General features: G+C 39.3%; 1 long non-coding RNA gene across 1 annotated transcript in view; it reads left to right on the top strand.

The window, feature by feature from the left end:
- Positions 1-3,338, top strand: part of LOC116694983 (uncharacterized) — a 4,778-nt gene extending 1,440 nt beyond the window's left edge. The window contains exon 3 of the long non-coding RNA XR_004333322.1: positions 3,327-3,338. This is a non-coding gene — a long non-coding RNA (uncharacterized LOC116694983). The remainder of the gene's footprint in view (positions 1-3,326) is intronic.
- The last annotated feature ends 13,659 nt before the right edge of the window (positions 3,339-16,997 follow it).

The raw sequence follows: 16,997 nt of genomic DNA, 5'->3' as shown, positions 1-16,997 counted from the left end.
AATACCCAAGTATTCGTAATATAACACTTCTTCAATTTCTGTACCAGAAAGTGTACAAATGGTTGGGACATTGTTTTTAGTTGATTTTCCCAGAGTAGCATGTGCTGAGAGCGGATGGTCCAATGAGGTATGAAAAGGTATGAAACTAGGCTCACGGCACCTCCCATATTCAATTAAATGACCCCAAACTAATTTACACCACAGTAAATTTGGGGATTGTAGCCCACAAGACTCCGCTGCCCTGGGCATTTGCCTGCTACACTGGTTGGTTATCTATTCTTCAAAAAAAAATCTCATGATGATTTTCTGTTTCTGAACAACTAAGCAGCACAAATCCTTTAGGAAATCTATTCCTATGACTTAGCCGTGCCTTAAATTACTAATGATGTACTTAATTATAGCTGTTAGTCCCCTTGTGGGCCATGACCACAGCTCATATGTACTTTAGTTAAAGGGAAATGACAGCGTGCTATGAGGAGGCTTTGTGAGCGGCTGTGAAAGTTCTTGAGCCAAACAAGACAAGGCTGTGTGCGTGCGTGCGTGCGTGCGTGCGTGCGTGTGTGTGTGTGTCTCTTGTTCCCAAGCTGCTGCGTTGTCTAATTAACTGAAGGGTTGATTTGTATTACACAGCTATTCAGGTTGCGTGGGAAACACAGTTATGAATATTGAAACATGAAGGCACACAAATAACACATATTAGCTTAAATGATCAAAAAAATGTAGCTATATTTCAAAAGGTAGGGACTGTGACGAAGCCAAAAATTTGATACAGAAGCATAGCAGTTCTCCGAACTAATCCTCCTGCCTGGCTAAAATTCTGCTGCATTGACTCCTTGTCAGCTTCCTTCCCTCACTGCCAGTTTGCTCTCATTTTCTTGCTTTTTTTTACTTGCCTCTCTGCCTGCAGACCTGCTTCTCTGCCCACAGCAAAAGGACTGCAATATCCATTGATCATAGACAGATGTTTAGCAGGCAAAAAACACACAGTGAACAAGTACACCAACAGACACAATATTATTCATCCATTTAAAACGCTCATGCAGATCTACAAACAAATAGTTTTGAGTAGCATTGTCTTGTTTGATGTTTTGTCCTTTAATTATAAACACCTCCACTTGTCTAATCAGCTTAATTTTAAGATGCTGGATGCTGACATTGACAGATGGACAGAGAATGATCAATAGGCAACCACTCCTAATGGTACTTTCCCAAGGTACAAAAACCTGGATATTGGATCAATAAGGGATTTTTTTTTATATACAACAACCTTACATGTTTTAATACCTTCCCGGTTAAATGTGCTCATTGTCCTATCTGAATCCTTTTTCTGTATCTGAATTTTAGTTCTACTGCTAAAATATTACTGAGGACTTTTCTAAGTGTCATGAGACAAGGTAGAAGAAATAGGGCACACCTGAAATAGATGTACCAGATGTGTTGGGACAGAGAGAGGAGAAAATGAGGATGGAGAAGAAAATAAGGGAAAGGAGTCCGGGCCCTACAGGACTGAAAGACTGAGTAAGATTTCAACTTAGCTGTAATTGATTTTTGCCATGTAACTGGAATGTCCTTGTGGAATCAATGCTCACCTGATTTTTAAACCAAGGTAACACACATGTATTTGCCAGACACTTTTTTTTTTTTAAAAGGATTTAAATGTAATTAGTTTACAATTTTTTCGCAGTCAGTTTGGTCGTCCATGATGGTGAGAAGAAGAGGGGGGGGTGGAGATTTCCTTAATTTACACATCTGAGGAAAGCTGCTAATGGGGAAATCAATTACTGCACAAATGAATCTAAATAATGCCATAATTAACTGGTATCGCGTAGTATGAGTTACCAGTTTATTATTAGGCATACTTGTAAAATCTTAAGCATTCTAACACAATAATATAAATCTTAACTTTGTAAGGCTCGTTATGAACAGTTATGTGTTGATACTACATAAGAGAGGTTGATTCATCCCTATCATTTTTTACTATACAGTTAGAATATTAAAACATAGGAAATCTGGGGGGGGACACATGGGAACACCTGGTGCCAGTATTTCACAAAATTGTGACTTCCCACAGACAAACAGAGCTGGTTTTCAAACCTGAGAACTTTCTGAGTACTGATGGAAATATCTTCTTAGCATTGACCATTGAAAAAGTGTCCCGTATTGGTGAGTTGACATTGAATGCATTGTCAGACTTGTACTGTGTGTTCAGGCAGAAGGTGAAGCAAATTGTAAAGGCGGCATACAAAGCAAATGGAAGGATATGATGGGAATTTGCCCGGGTAAACTCCCACCACATACATCACATCCATTTCTAGTTACTGTAGCTTACAGTTACACTGGCTGTTTGGAATGAACAATCCAGTGGAATAAAAATTGCTGTCTGAACACACATTTAGGGTTGTTAACATTTTCTTTGATCAGAAATTTCCTAAAATAAATTAAGAAACTTTTCTAACTTAAGATATTTTGTTTTGATAAAGTGCTTTGTTTAGCCCTGCCTGACATATTGAAGAAAAAAAAATCTTTACAGTCTACTTAATCCCTTTTTCAAAACTTTCAACTGCATTGCACAGCCTTCATCACCAAATAACCTTTGCATGTATAAAAAAAAAAAAAAAGGTAGCAATAAAGATAATATTGGGATGAATGAAGTATTATCTAATCTAATAAAAAAAAGTACTGTTATGGTATTGGTACTGAAACTCAATTCATATTGACCCTAATCACAAAGCAATGTCATACATATTCGGCACCACAGAGTTATATGAATCAAGTATGAAGTCAGTGAAGAAGAGTCAGTGAAGTCAGTGAAGAATGAAGGACAAGTATGAAGCTTCAAGAATTTCCCTGAAATAAGTAATATCAAGTGAAAAGCGTTTGAAACTACTACAGATACAAATCCTTTAACATGAATAACACTGGAGAGTGTGACATCACCTCTGCCTACAATAATTATCTCAATGACACTGCTCTCCATGTGGTAGAAAATAAGCAGAATGCTGAACAGAAGATCAATTTCTATTTGCAAGTGAGCAGAGAAGAGAAACAGCCAGCGCTTCCTGTGCCTACCTGAGGAGAAGCAGGGAGCCAGAGGTTTGGCTCCTTGACTGAGAATTTAAATGAAAACCTCAGTGATTCATGTTTGTGATCCAGCTATAACATGTGAATACGTTGTGAGTGTCTTAAGGTGTAAAAACATGATCAATGTAGCCACCATAGGTATCCGTCTTTCGACATAATCACCATAATTATATTGACTTTTTCCCCTGTGTTTTCAATTTACACTTACCCAGAAGTTGTTCTTAAAGAAGGCCATCTTCACTCAGAATCACAGCAATCTGTAAAAGAGGTGGAAAAGAAGTATGAGAGAGCAGGAGGTGACATTAGTACTAATTATTTTTTAAAATCTGCCTGACTTCCATTTCCTTGTTTTCCTTGATTTCCGGTTCCTTGTAACAAGTGGTGGAATGTTAATGCTCAGCCTTTTTTCTGCCCTCCGATAAGAAACTGCAGCATTAAAGTACACGTAAACAAGCTTCCAGAGAATCCTGACTTTATAATAACTCCCTGGACACCTATAGCGCAGGAAGGGAGCCCCAGAGGGAGAACAGAGGAGAGCTTAACAAATGACTTCAAAAGGATGAACTCACAGGATGGAGACAAAGGAGAAAGGCAGCAGGGAGGAGGAGTGACAAGGGAGATGGGGGAGGAAGGTGAGGGAATACAGGAGAGAAGAGATAAATCGATGGAGGAACGTGGCAGAATAGGCGGAGGTAGCCACAGAGGAGCTGATTAGTTTGTGAAACTGGAGGCTGCAGCACTCTGCTCTGATTGGCTGAGTTACCTTCTGTCCCATGCTGCTGTGGATCAGCTCATCATCTGTAACATTTTTCATATTGCCTGACTGAGTAATACTTGGTTTATATAAAACTTAGCATTTATGTATCATCTTATTATTTCTGTATTAAATTAGAGTGCAAAACATCACAGCAGCAAAATGCATAACACCAACAACCAAAACGAGGACCCACATTATGTATATAAATTCAAACTAAAATATTTATTTTTGTTGTTGTATTAAAAGTTCTCAAAGAAAGAGTTTGACATGTCGATGCTACCATCAGCAGTTGGCTGGTGTAGCTTAGCACGTGTCAGTACCTGACGCCAAATACCCATGACAAATCATCGGTATTTCACGAGTTGGGGAACAGTCTGTGAGCGCTGTGTGAAGGCAAATCCAAACCACTTTCTTTCTTTTTTTATTTAGGTACAGCTCCTTTAACTTTTGTAGCTTGAGTTGTCAAGTTGAGTAGCACCGTTTTCAGGACTGAAACATTTTTTAGTTGGCTGATGTTCAGGAGGGACTACACTGTAGCACCAGCTGAGCATGCACCTTTTGACCCCTTACTCAAAACACACACACACGCACAGAACCCAATACACCAACATGCAAAAGCACTGGAATTTTGTCCTGCCACTTCCAAGAGAATCCATAATGTAAGTGTTTCCCCAGGGCTGCCCTCATACAGGATTTGTTGTTATTTTGCTGAGTGTGTGTGTGTTGACAACAGCCGTTTTGCTGCATTGGCACAGACTGAGCTCAGTCCGGGTGACCTGGCATTAGGCCGCAACCCACAGAAACAAACAACACACACACACACACACACACAAACACACTTAATTAGCTCAGCAGTGGGACTGGAGGCCCCTGCAGACAGCACTCTGTTTGGCAGAGCAGGTTAGCTCGACACAGGAGAAAGATCCAAAAAGACTGAAATATTATTGAGCAGATCTCACTGATAATATATCCCAATTAATTGATTTTTAATGGAATATTAATCCTATCCTGTGATAGTCTTCCAAATGAATTATTCAAAGCACAATGCAATTAAAAACTAACAAAATTAGCAATTAAAGTTTTAGTTTTAAATCCGTGAAAAGGTTTGTCTGATGTGATGATAAGTTTGATAATGATTATTATTTTATTTTATGGATACATTTTTGTGCACCACAAAATGTTTTACCAAGGATAATCTTGTTAACATGAGGTATTTTAATTACAATTTCATCAAAATTGCAGTTTGGACTAGTGCAATATCCAAATTTGTTAAAGGCAAAATAAGTGTCAAACTAGGGCTGCACGATTATGGCCAAAATGATAATCACGATTATTTTGATCAAAATTTTTTGATTTTGATCGCGATTATTCTCACGATTATTTGTTGATTTTACCAAAACAAATTTTGTCGTCAGTAGGCTTTAATAACTGAGAGGGAGTGTGATGGACGCTACTCACAGAGAAGCGGACGATCATTATGAAGGGTCCGCACGGGTCACGGCGGATACACACGGCGTGTGTATGAAAGTCGTTATCGTCAATGGGCTGATTTTTATGAACTATGATATTCTCGCAATGGGTCACTCCCAGGTCCAGGTCCAGCAGCTCCGTCTCACGCTGTTACTATACCAACTGAAGTAGTTGCATTCATAATTTCTTCGTGTGTTCGCCGTGGCGCGGCCGCGATGGCGGAGTTACCACAGAAACACTGGTACAAATACAGGTTTGCCCCTCATACTTAACAATATACAGCTGTCTTAATAAAAAATTAAAACTGTGGAAAAATGTCGGAAGTGTGGACCGGCGGCCGCTCTCGGAGAGTAGAGGAGAGAAAGTAAAGGAGAGATTCAACACAGGCACGACTTTACAGACAAAATGGGTCATGTAACGGAAAATTAAACCATATCCATATAGACAGCATTGCAGCGGATGCGAAGACATTAGCACCGGTGCGTCCTAGACAAGCTAACAGCTAACAGACGCTAGCACCGACTAGCACTGGTCACCGCTGTTGTCTGAAAAACACAGCCGGGACAAAGTGTTGTGTTTACTGGTAAACTGGTAAACCTTGAGACTGACGCATAACCGACTGCTATCTGTTGAGTTTTCCTCCCGTTACTCTGTCCTCTGGGACTGTCTACATCTAGAAACTTAGCTGCGCGGTGCAGTAAACTACTCTGACTGGCTCAAGATCAGACGGCTTTACGGAGCGGGAGATTGGCTTTGCAAAAAACACGGTGCGTTCTATGAAATGACGCTTTTAAAAAATAATCGGTCGATCACGCAAATTTGATCGTGGGAAGTCTAAATCGTGATCGCGATTAAAATTTGATTAATTGTACAGCCCTATGCCAAACCATTCTTAAATAAGTATTGTGGTGCTGCAGAGATGTCCCGGCCTAGAAATTGTATCCTATAGGACTAAAGAAAAAAAGAAAAAAAAAAACTTATTTTGGTTCAGATTGTTGCAAAAATTACCAAAATGATCATTCCCTCCAATATCGTAATCGCAATTACAATTTCAGTCAAAATAATCACAATTAGATATTTTCCTCACATCATGTAGCCCTAAAGAGAACATATAGGAAATTATAGGTAATGATATTAGATCAGTGTAGATATTTAATTGTTAGTGTTGTTCATGTCAGATTGTTTTTGTCTTGATTAATAGTGTTGCCGATAATATATTCTTAATCTCTGGACTGAACTATGGGCTGACTGAATGGTTGGTTATATATCACTGGTTATTGTAGCTAATATTCTTAGTAAAATGATATGGGATTCCGACAAATTATTTAGTGAATCTGTAAGACATATAATGTCAGTAAATTAAATTTGTTGCGCAACTGTAATATTTATACAATATCTCAACAATAAAATGCAAAATATAAAATCGAAAATATGTTTTGGGAAATATTACTTTCTTTGAAGAAACAAAAATAAACACAAGGTTTAAGGTAGGGCTGCACAATTAATTGAATTTTAATCGCGATCACGATTTAGACTTCCCACGATCCAATTTGTGTAATCGAGCGATTATTTTTTTAAAGCGTCATTTCATAGAACGCTCCGGGTTTTTTGCAAAGCCCATCTACCGCTCCGTAAAGCCGTCTGCTCATGAGCCAGTCAGAGTAGTTCCTGCACCCTGTGCAGCTAAGTTTCTAGATGTAAACAGTCACAGAGAACAGAGTAACGGAAGGAAAACTCAACAGATAGTCGGTTATACGTCAGTCTCAAGGTTTACCAGTTTACCAGTAAACGCAACACTTTGTCCCGTATGTTTTTCAGACAACAGCTGTGAGCAGTGCTAGTCGGTGCTAGGAGCGTCTGTTAGCTGTTAGCTCCTCAAGGACGCACCGGTGCATCCGCTGCAATGCTGTTTATATGGATATGGTTTAATTTTCCATTACATGACCCATTTTGTCTGTAAAGCCGTGCCTGTGTTGAATCTCTCCTCTGCTCTCTCTTCTCTTACTCCGCGCCTGGCTACACAGCGGCCGCTGGTCCACACTTCTGACATTTGTCCACAGTTTTAATTGTTATTAACACAGCTGTATATTGTTAAGTATGTGTTTCCGCGGGTAACTCTGCTATCGCGGTCGCCACGGCGAAGAACACAGAAGAAGTCATTGAATGCAACTAACTTCAGTTGGTAGAGTAACAGCGTGAGACGGAGCTGCTGGTCCTGGACCTGGACCAGAGATGTGACCCATTGGGAGAATATCATAGTTCATAAAAATGCAGCGCAGTGAAGATACAGACGTTTCATACACACGCCGTGTGTATCCGCCATTCGACCCGTGCGGGACCCGTTCATAATGAGCCAGCCGTCTCTCTGTGAGTAGCGTCCATCACACTCCCTCTCGCAGTTATAAATAGCCTACGTGACGACAAAATTTGTTTTGGTAAAATCAACAAATAATCGTGAGAATAATCGCGATCAAAATAATCGTGATTATCATTTTGGCCATAATCGTGCAGCCCTAGTTTAAGGTAAGGAACACATCATCAACAGACAGTAGGGTCAGTTAGAGATACAAGGAAATCAGCCTTATCAGTGGAGACACACTAACCTTCTCCTGCTCTCTGCCACACTCCCACTGACAACACGCAGATGGCTGCCATGAAAAATTAGGACTTAGTAAAAGCATATGGTGGAGTGAAAGAAGGTCTTTAACAGACCAACCCTAACCATCCCATCCCATTTAATTCCTGCAGGAAATAAGAGTGCATCCTCCGCCCGAATAGAGCATTTTTATTTCCCTTTCCTCTTTCTTTTGACAGAAAGCAATCTACCAACATATGCCTTTTTGGAGGAAGGGAAGGAGGGTAGGTCAACACAAACTCCCGTCTCCTCACCACCTCTACCTGCCTGTCTCTCTCCTTTGAGTGGGAGAAAAGGTGAGAGAGGCTGGACAGGAATTGCAAACACTGTTGATGAAAGTGCAGAGGAACAGCATCCTCTGGCTCAAAGAGCAAAATAAAAATGGACCTGGATTAAATGTACTGACACAGCCAAATGTGGATTAAAGATGCTTCCTTAACCTCTGCACAGGCACATTTTGTCACAACTTCAGGGAGCACAGTGGACAGGAGATAGAAAGGACACAAAAGAATTAAGCAAAAAAAGGAAGAGGATGGGTAGAGCTGACAAATAAAGGAGTGAGATGAGGTGGGTGAATGGTAGGTCTTGAAGAATCAGAGAGGTAAACATCAACAATCCTCCAAAAAGGATAATGGACGACATGAAGAGATGAGACAAAAAGTGAAGCTACATAGTGGCTGTGGCATAAATAAGATGGATAAAATGTGTTCTCTAAAACATGCGGTAGATTAACCCCGGACATGTTGGGAGTGTCATTAGTGTTTTGGTCATAAAGTATGTGACAAATAAAAAAAAAAGATCCGATAAAAGGAGCTCATGAAAAGATCAATAAAGTGATTAATATTCACTCAATTCTAAATTGCAAGGATTTTGGGAGCCTGGGAAGCTCGCCTGGTGAGGCTGTCCTCTCCGCAGCAGCCGTGGGTTTGGTTCTTGAAGTCATTACTATTTAAAATACCAGCAATGCAGGCAAATTTCTACTTCTAAAGTGCAGGTGTGAGAGGGGTTGGACAAGGACAAATAGACAGGACTTATGGAGCAGCCGGAGGCTTACAGAAAAGTCTACTGCACTGCATATCGACTCTTCTGTCCCTCAGTATTAGTTTTAAACCTGATTTAGCGAAGCGTGGAGGAGAGATCATTTTGTGTCAGGCCTAATTTCCCCTTCACTGCCACCAGACAGCTTTCCGCACTCCTCTGCCCCATCTACCAGTGTGCGATGACTCACCGCTGTAGATGGTAATTTTATAGCAAGACTTCACTGTGGACGTTTAGTTTCTTTCATGAATACAAAACCTATGTGAGTTGATATGATCAGTCAATCTCCAATATGGTGTTTCAATTCATCTGGATTCATTCAATTGAGTTTCTCCTTCCATTTATCAGAACAGATTTTTGACACAAAAGAAGCACAACTAAAAGCTTATTTCTGCACACTTATTCTCTATAAGGGTACTTATCTCTGTCAACGACTCAATTCACCTCTCTGCATCGTCACTATTGACTGTCAGGACAAATACATGACTTCCAGGGGGATCAGGGTATAGTGAAACATTTGCCCTTTGCGGACAACATATGGTGAAGTTCAAAAGGTCAACTTACAAATAATTCACAGCTTTCAATGCATCTCATGGTCTTCATTCAGCAAACATGGTCTTCATTCAGCAAACAGAGTTGGCTGAAGGGTTCCTACTAACAATCTTTTTTTTTTTTTTTTTTTTTAATTGTCAATTGGATTTCAGTCTTTTCTAGTCTATAAAAAGTCAGGAAATAAAGAACAAATCCCATTATAATCTCCCAGTGCACAAGGTGGCAAGAACTTTTAGCTTGAAAAATGACTGGAACAATTATTTGACTATCAGAGAAAAGTCTTCTGTCGATCAACTAAATTGTACAGTTCCAAACTATTTTAATAATTGGTTAATAATTCAAGTCATTTTTTAAGCAAAAATGCCAAACATTATATGGATCCAGCTTGTCAATTTGTGAGGATTTGTTGCTTTTCTCTGTTTACATATAAGTGAATATGTTTGGCTTTTGGACTGTTTGACTGCAATTTGAACAAATCGGCTTGGAAACTGGGACATTTCTGCCATCTTATGAATAAAAAAAAAATCATCCAAAAAAAACAGAAGTCAGTCAATAAGCGTACGTACGAAGATGAAATACAGATCAACTGTCTGCATCAGACCCTGATCTTACTCGATATGCAGTATCCTGGTGGTGATTCAGTGTGTGAATGACAAATCCAGCACCCCCAAATTGTCGGCAAAGCCCACAAAGCCAAATGCGTCAACAAAAACACTGAAGCACTAAAACCAGAGCCTTCACTTTAGTGATGGCACACTGAAACCAACAATCACATCACCGCCAACTTGATGACAGAATTACACCCTGTATTTAATGACTAAAGCAGCTTCAGAAACAACACTATGCAGAGTTTATTCTCTTAAAGTGATAAACAGGTTGCTGGGTGAGCGCGTGCTCGAGCCTTCAGTGAATGAGACAGAACGAGAGAAATAATGAGACTGCAACACAATAGACAGGAGGGCAGTGTGTGTGTGTGTGTGTGTGTGTGTGTGTGTGTGTGTGTGTGTGTGTGTGTGTGTGTGTGTGTGTGTGTGTGTGTGTGTGTGTGTGAGAGAGAGAGAGAGTGTGATGAACACAACCCAGGCTGTCAGCTCCCCATTGTCTTGGCCTGAATGAGCTTTTGTGACTGCAGCATACAGCCACAGTCCAGTCCACTCTAGGACAACGTGCCAGGCGGGCATCACTTCCAAGCCCTGGCATGACCAGCTGTGTGAGAGTGCACACAGCATGGCCGCAAACACTCTCACAATACACGTCGACGTCCGTACACAGCTAGAGATTGACACACTAGAGATGAGCATGTATGCAAAAGTGCAGCTGTGAATTTATTGTATCTGAGGAGAGACGGAGGACAAATGTTCCGTCTCATTTTTACACTTTCAGTTTACTATCACATACGCATAAGAAGCTGGAATGAGGATAAATGGTTTCCATTTTTGCTTGAAAAGTAACCTAATAATACATCAAATTTATATAGCCCTTTTCTAGGTACTCAAATCAAAGTCGATAGTTAGAACCTGGGCTAGCTGGCCGGGCTTTGGAAAGCCAGTTCAAATTAAAACAACTGATTCATTAGCAAAATTGTCGATGGTTTTGACCAACATTCCACACAAAACAATGAATCTTTCATGATGTAAAACAAAGACAAACAGCAAATGCTCACATTTCAAAGCTGCAACAGGCAAATATTACACATTTTAGTTTGATAAACGATCAACTGATTATCATAACTGTTGGGGACTGGTTTTCTTCAATGACTAATTAATCCAGCTCTACTTATCTGATATCTGTAATATGACTAATATAAGGGGGGAAAAACGATCAGACGGCATTTTTATTGTTTTCTTGATTAACCGATTAATTGTTTGGACCAATAACATATCCCAAAATAGTGAAAAATAAAGATTTTGATTTTCAGAGTAAAAGTTGACATATTCAAATTGTTTGCTTGTTTTGTCCAACCAACTGTCCAAAACTAAAAGATATTCAGTTCAGGGTGATGCAAAAAAAGATTAAAGCAGCAAATCCTCCCATTTAAGAAGCAAATCTAATAATTATTAAAATTGCTGCAGATTAGTTCACTGTCCACTGGTCAATTTACTAATCTTTTCATCTTTGGTTATCTGATATCTGTTCTATGAATGTAGGAAAAAGAAACTTTTTTAACCAAAAGATTATGAACATCATTATGTAGTGAAACTGTAAATAAATACACGTTTAAACTACACATCATTCTATTTAAGGTTTCCCTCCTCGTGGCTGTGGCCAATTCTTCTTTAATTAAAGTAATCTCAAATTGAAATCAACCTCAATGCTGATATTAAGCAAGTCAACAAATCAAATTTCCGTTCACCTATCCTTATCATGCTTGGCCTTTGAGCAGAGCAGAGCATTACAAGAACCAGTAACCCAGAAACAGATCACAGACCATTCTGCCCCAGCATCCTCCCATCTGTCATGAGGAGATATTGGCCGGGATCATTCACAACCTCAGGCACAGGTCACGGTTTACACAAGGTGCACAATTTCACAGCAGGCCTGTTGTCATCTCAACTTTTAGACATATAATCTTAACTGCACTTGAAAATGGATGCACTGTAAATCATGAGGTTTGAATTGAAAGTATTAAGAGTTTTGTTTGTGTTTTCATTATGTAACAGCGTAGCTTTACTGTTTCCTGCCTCATATTTCCTGCCTTTGGGTTTTGCCCTGCTTGGCAAAGCAGAGAGAAGGCCTTGCAGCACTCCAGCCTACATATGAGAGGCTACACATGTATAATTAATATCTGTCATTGGCACCATATAATGTGCTGTAGGACAGCCAATAGGGGAGGAGGGAGGCAGGAGTAAGTAATAGTAAAAAGATCTGGTCAAAGAGAGGGAAAGAGGAGTCATCAGGTAAGGTGAAGTCTGGCTGATTAACTATCGCTGCAACCGTGCACACATGAATGCTGTTGCTCCATTAAAATAAATATAAATGCGAAACAGGGAGCTCTTCTTATTCACCTGTGTCTTTTTCGCTCTTTAACAACCCAACCCCTGTCTTTGGGTCAGCTGCTATTGCTGATGTCTGGAAAGGTAAAGTACAACAGGCTCAAAAAACATGGTTTACAAAAGTGTTTGTGGTTAGTAATTGGTTGTGTGCTGCTGGGATGTGAGGAAGCACTCTGTCAATGAAAGCTGGTGTCACCAGAGGTTTGGGCATTTTTTAACCACTAAACTGGATTACTTCCAAGTTTCCCTCCTAATGGTTTCAGACAGTATTTCTATTTGTTTTGCTGTGATAGCATCAATCAAAAAGTTCGCTATTTGACTATGACAAAAACAATAAAAAAAACAACAACCAGGGAATTGTAGCATAAATATCCACTGGCTGTTAAATCCTAGGTTGGAAATTCAAAATGACCTCCACTTAGCACATCCAAAATACATGTTAACACTGGCATCTGTAAATATCCAAGCTTCATATTAGTTGTTAAGTGCTTCGTACAGACTGTCCAACTCCCCATCTACATTATCACATTGTCACCAATGTATTTGCACTAATGTGAATCCAGTAAATATGTCACACAGTGTGGCGTGACTGTTGAGCTTTTTTTATTTATTTATCATAATTGTTGGTATAGAATGCTTACATCTAGCCCAGAGCTCACTCACTCAGGCGACATAATCTCCAAGACAATTTTATGGCAATCAGTGTAATATTTGTTGAGACACATGACTAAGTTACCATTTATAGAGCCACACAACTATGATAGGTAAAAAAAAAAAAAATCTTTATCTCTGCAGCATTAAGGCATAATCAATAAAGCAAAAAGCTTACGGAAATTCACAAAATTAGAGCAGAGCATCTTTATTCAAGCCAAAATGTTCTTCTAGCTTGAGATCTAACTTGCAGTCTGAGTATAATCACACCTTTGGATATGCATTACACATGAGCCTCGACAGACAGACACTAGAAAACAGCCTTTGGTCAGTGAATAACTATCGGTCGGCAAGAACTATCCAGCAGCAAATATGACTCGCCAAGATTGAGCCTGTTAACCGAGGAGAGGTAATGAAAAAACAACTGTTCTTTCCAACTCTGGTGCACTTCTCTTTGTTTAATGATATTGACCCCCACCCGACCACCACCACCACCTTTCGCTCCATCCCACTCATCCTGATTCGTTTTCTGAGCGTTCAGCAAGGAAAAGGTCTATCTCTTGTTGAAGACAAGGCACCAGAGAGAGAACTCAACTCCTGCTATTGAGGCATGCAGAGAGAGAAAAACAACACCAGCAGACAGGCCATTGTAGCATATGAAGACAGCTGTGGTGCAGTGTGAAGATGCAAATACTGTGGCTAATGTTATAACTGTTTGGATATTAAACGTCTATCAGACAGTTAAAAGGGGAAATCCAGTCCGGTTGCTTTGGTGCAACCAGACAGTTTGCACCTCCTAAAAGTGATGCAATAAAGCATGTGCCAACCTCAAAACCCTAAACTCACCAAAATTATTGTTCCTACATATTGCTTTTGAAAATATTTTACCCAATAAAATATTGGTAAAATCAAGCAAAGTGGAATCATACTAATAGCTGACAAATGATATACAATCTGTATTTTTTCAAAGATGATTTCTATCAAATTCTACTGCATTTGATAGCATACAGTAGAGTGACAGGAAATGCTGAGAGAAAGGAAATTAGGGATATTGTTTTCCTGGACAAGTAGGCCACAGTGAAACACCCAATATGTATTTTTACCTTACAAGTTTGAGGCATATTCACATTCGTAATTGAATATCTGCGTATTGAGTGTTCTTCAAAATGTAAACATGTTTTACTTCATTGTTAACATAAATTGCTAACATGTGAAACATTAACAATTTAGGTTGTTGTTATGGGTTATATTAAAAGACCTTTCAGTTAATTTGAGTGTTGGCATGCTCCACTCCCGTATTTGATTGTCAGGAGTCAGTCTACCCTTTTGTTCTACAGGTTGTGTCTTTTATTTAAGTTAAAAAACGTAAAGATACGGTAAAGATATGCTCGTTATGATACTGCACGGTTAATAAAGCACCACTGCAGTGTTGTCAATTAAAAACACTACAGCAAGATACTATATTTCAATTTAAGATAGTATAAAACTGAGTCACCATATAACAAACCCAGAGAGATAAACTTCTTATCAAAAGCTCGGTTTAATCTGATCCCTCCTGACAATAGGTTTGTTTACAAGACTTGCAACAGGGTGTCTCAAATTTGAATACTATTCTCCAGTAGAGGCAAAAAAATACCTGCCATACCTCGAAGAATTCACATAGGATGTCTAGGACAGACCAGTTTAATATTTGGGAGGCATGAGCAGCTCTCCCCGACAACCTAGAAACCCCATCATGGGTCTCTGATCTGTAATCTCCAGCAGTAAACCCATAACTGGTTCTGATTCAGTTTTTAGGCTTGCAGAAAAGGTGAGTTTTGACAACTGTAAAATGTCTAGTCCAATACATCATTAGCAAGGGTTTTAAACTCTCAAATTTTAGTATGGATATGAGCCTCAGAAACCATGTATTGGCAGGGCTCAAGTCATATGTTCACGTGATTTTACAAAGTTCTCTAGTAAATATCCACATTACAAAAGACAATCTGTTTTAGGATGCAGGGTGACCATTTGACCAGTGTTACTTAGTCGCACAAGAAATGACGGACCAACAATCCACCATCCAGCTCCAAAAATGACTCTAAGTTAGCATCACATGACAGAAATATCCCCTGACTGAGTGGGAGCCGTTGTCAAATTAATGTATGTCAGTAGGACTAATCTCAAAATCCAAATGGCAGATGATGCTAATTCTGAATCCATCTATGGACATCTATTTTGGCTTGTGAAAGTAAACACTGTCTTACTAAAGTTTAAATTCTGGATTTACGTTATATTTTAAACTTGTGCATTTACTCATCTCGTTCAATGTAAGCACAATTTCCTTCCGTTCATATGTCAAACAAACGTGCCTACTAACGTTACTGCTGCCAGTTTCATTTCAACAATGTCACAGCCATGCATGAACAACTCGATATTTTTAATAGCCTAGCATTAGCTTAGTCTTTCGAGCCAATTTCTGAATTATATTAGTGTAACAGTATTAGGTAAAAAGAAGACAAGGAATGATGCATTACCTGTATAGACTTTTCCAATAGCGTTTATTGTACATTTTCCATCCCCAGTCCTTTCGGCAGCTACAGCCCGACACCCTGAGCGGTTTGAACATAGTAGTAGAAATTTCACCAGGCAGTTTCGTGTGCGCACAAACTCCCGCCCAGCTCTATGCTGATTGGCTAATTACTCCGTTCATCAGAGAGAAACGCGCAGTAGGCATAGCAACCATAAAAAGGCGGGTCTTAACGAGAATACCAGCAGTCTATTGGATATGTGCTTCCAGGACGACGCCCACAAAATACAGAACGAATAAATGAAATGTAAGGGACCTAAAGGACGTGACTTCTGTATGATTCTGTCTTTCTGGTAAAAGAAACAAAGGGTAAGCAACGTTTAGTAATATATTTAACTTCTGTAACCCATTGTTTTGCTTCTCTCTCTGTCTTAGGGTATCATATTATGCATCTGCTTGTTTCAAATCCTCAGTGAAGCTATTTGTGATAATTACTTAAAGCTTTTAACATCCACACAGGTGTTTTCAGTTATTCTGGCTGATTAGCCCGCTGCCCAGCATGAAGGTGGGCCAGAGCTTTGATGAGAATTTATTAGGTTACAAATCTTCATCTAACGTTACCATTAACGATAAAGGTGTCACTTGTTCTGACCTACCGTCACAGGTGCAACAAAGCCAACAGAGACTCCGGAAGATGTCAATTAATCACAGTCCATAGCCTACTCGTCCACACAGTCCTGGGAAGAGGTCTAATCAGCCAGGTTAACTGAAACGCCCGTGTGGGTGTTCAGAGCGTTTAAGCTTGCTCAAAGACCTATATGTCAATGCAAACACAATCACGTACGCTCCATGCAGACAGTTTTTTTAGTTTTTATCCTGACCTTGTTTATCAAATTGTAAGTTTAGTTGTTTTGATCTGAATTCAAAAGCCAAAGCAGGGACAATCGTGTGCCATCTGTTGCAATCCCATGTAACAATGTTTATCCATAGTTTCCTCGTTAAATAAACTGTACAGTGATTCAAACTCTATACTGTGAATGTTTTTTTTATGGCTGCACCATCAAATATAGATAGATGGATGGATGGATGGATGGATGGATGGATGTTTATTGATCCCAAGAAAAATGGGAAATTCCTGTGTTACAGCAGCAAAAACAGTCACAAAGTACAAAATATAAATATAAATGAAATACTAGGAAAAATATACATACATACAATATACATGAAATAATAATACGAATAAAGTAAAAATAACAAATATTTGAATATGTACAGGATGGGGGAACAAAAATGTGCAAATGCTTAAATAAT

The sequence above is a fragment of the Etheostoma spectabile genome, chromosome 9, assembly GCF_008692095.1.
Source record: "Etheostoma spectabile isolate EspeVRDwgs_2016 chromosome 9, UIUC_Espe_1.0, whole genome shotgun sequence".
NCBI lineage: Eukaryota > Metazoa > Chordata > Actinopteri > Perciformes > Percidae > Etheostoma > Etheostoma spectabile.
This window is presented reverse-complemented; position numbering and strand designations above follow the sequence as displayed.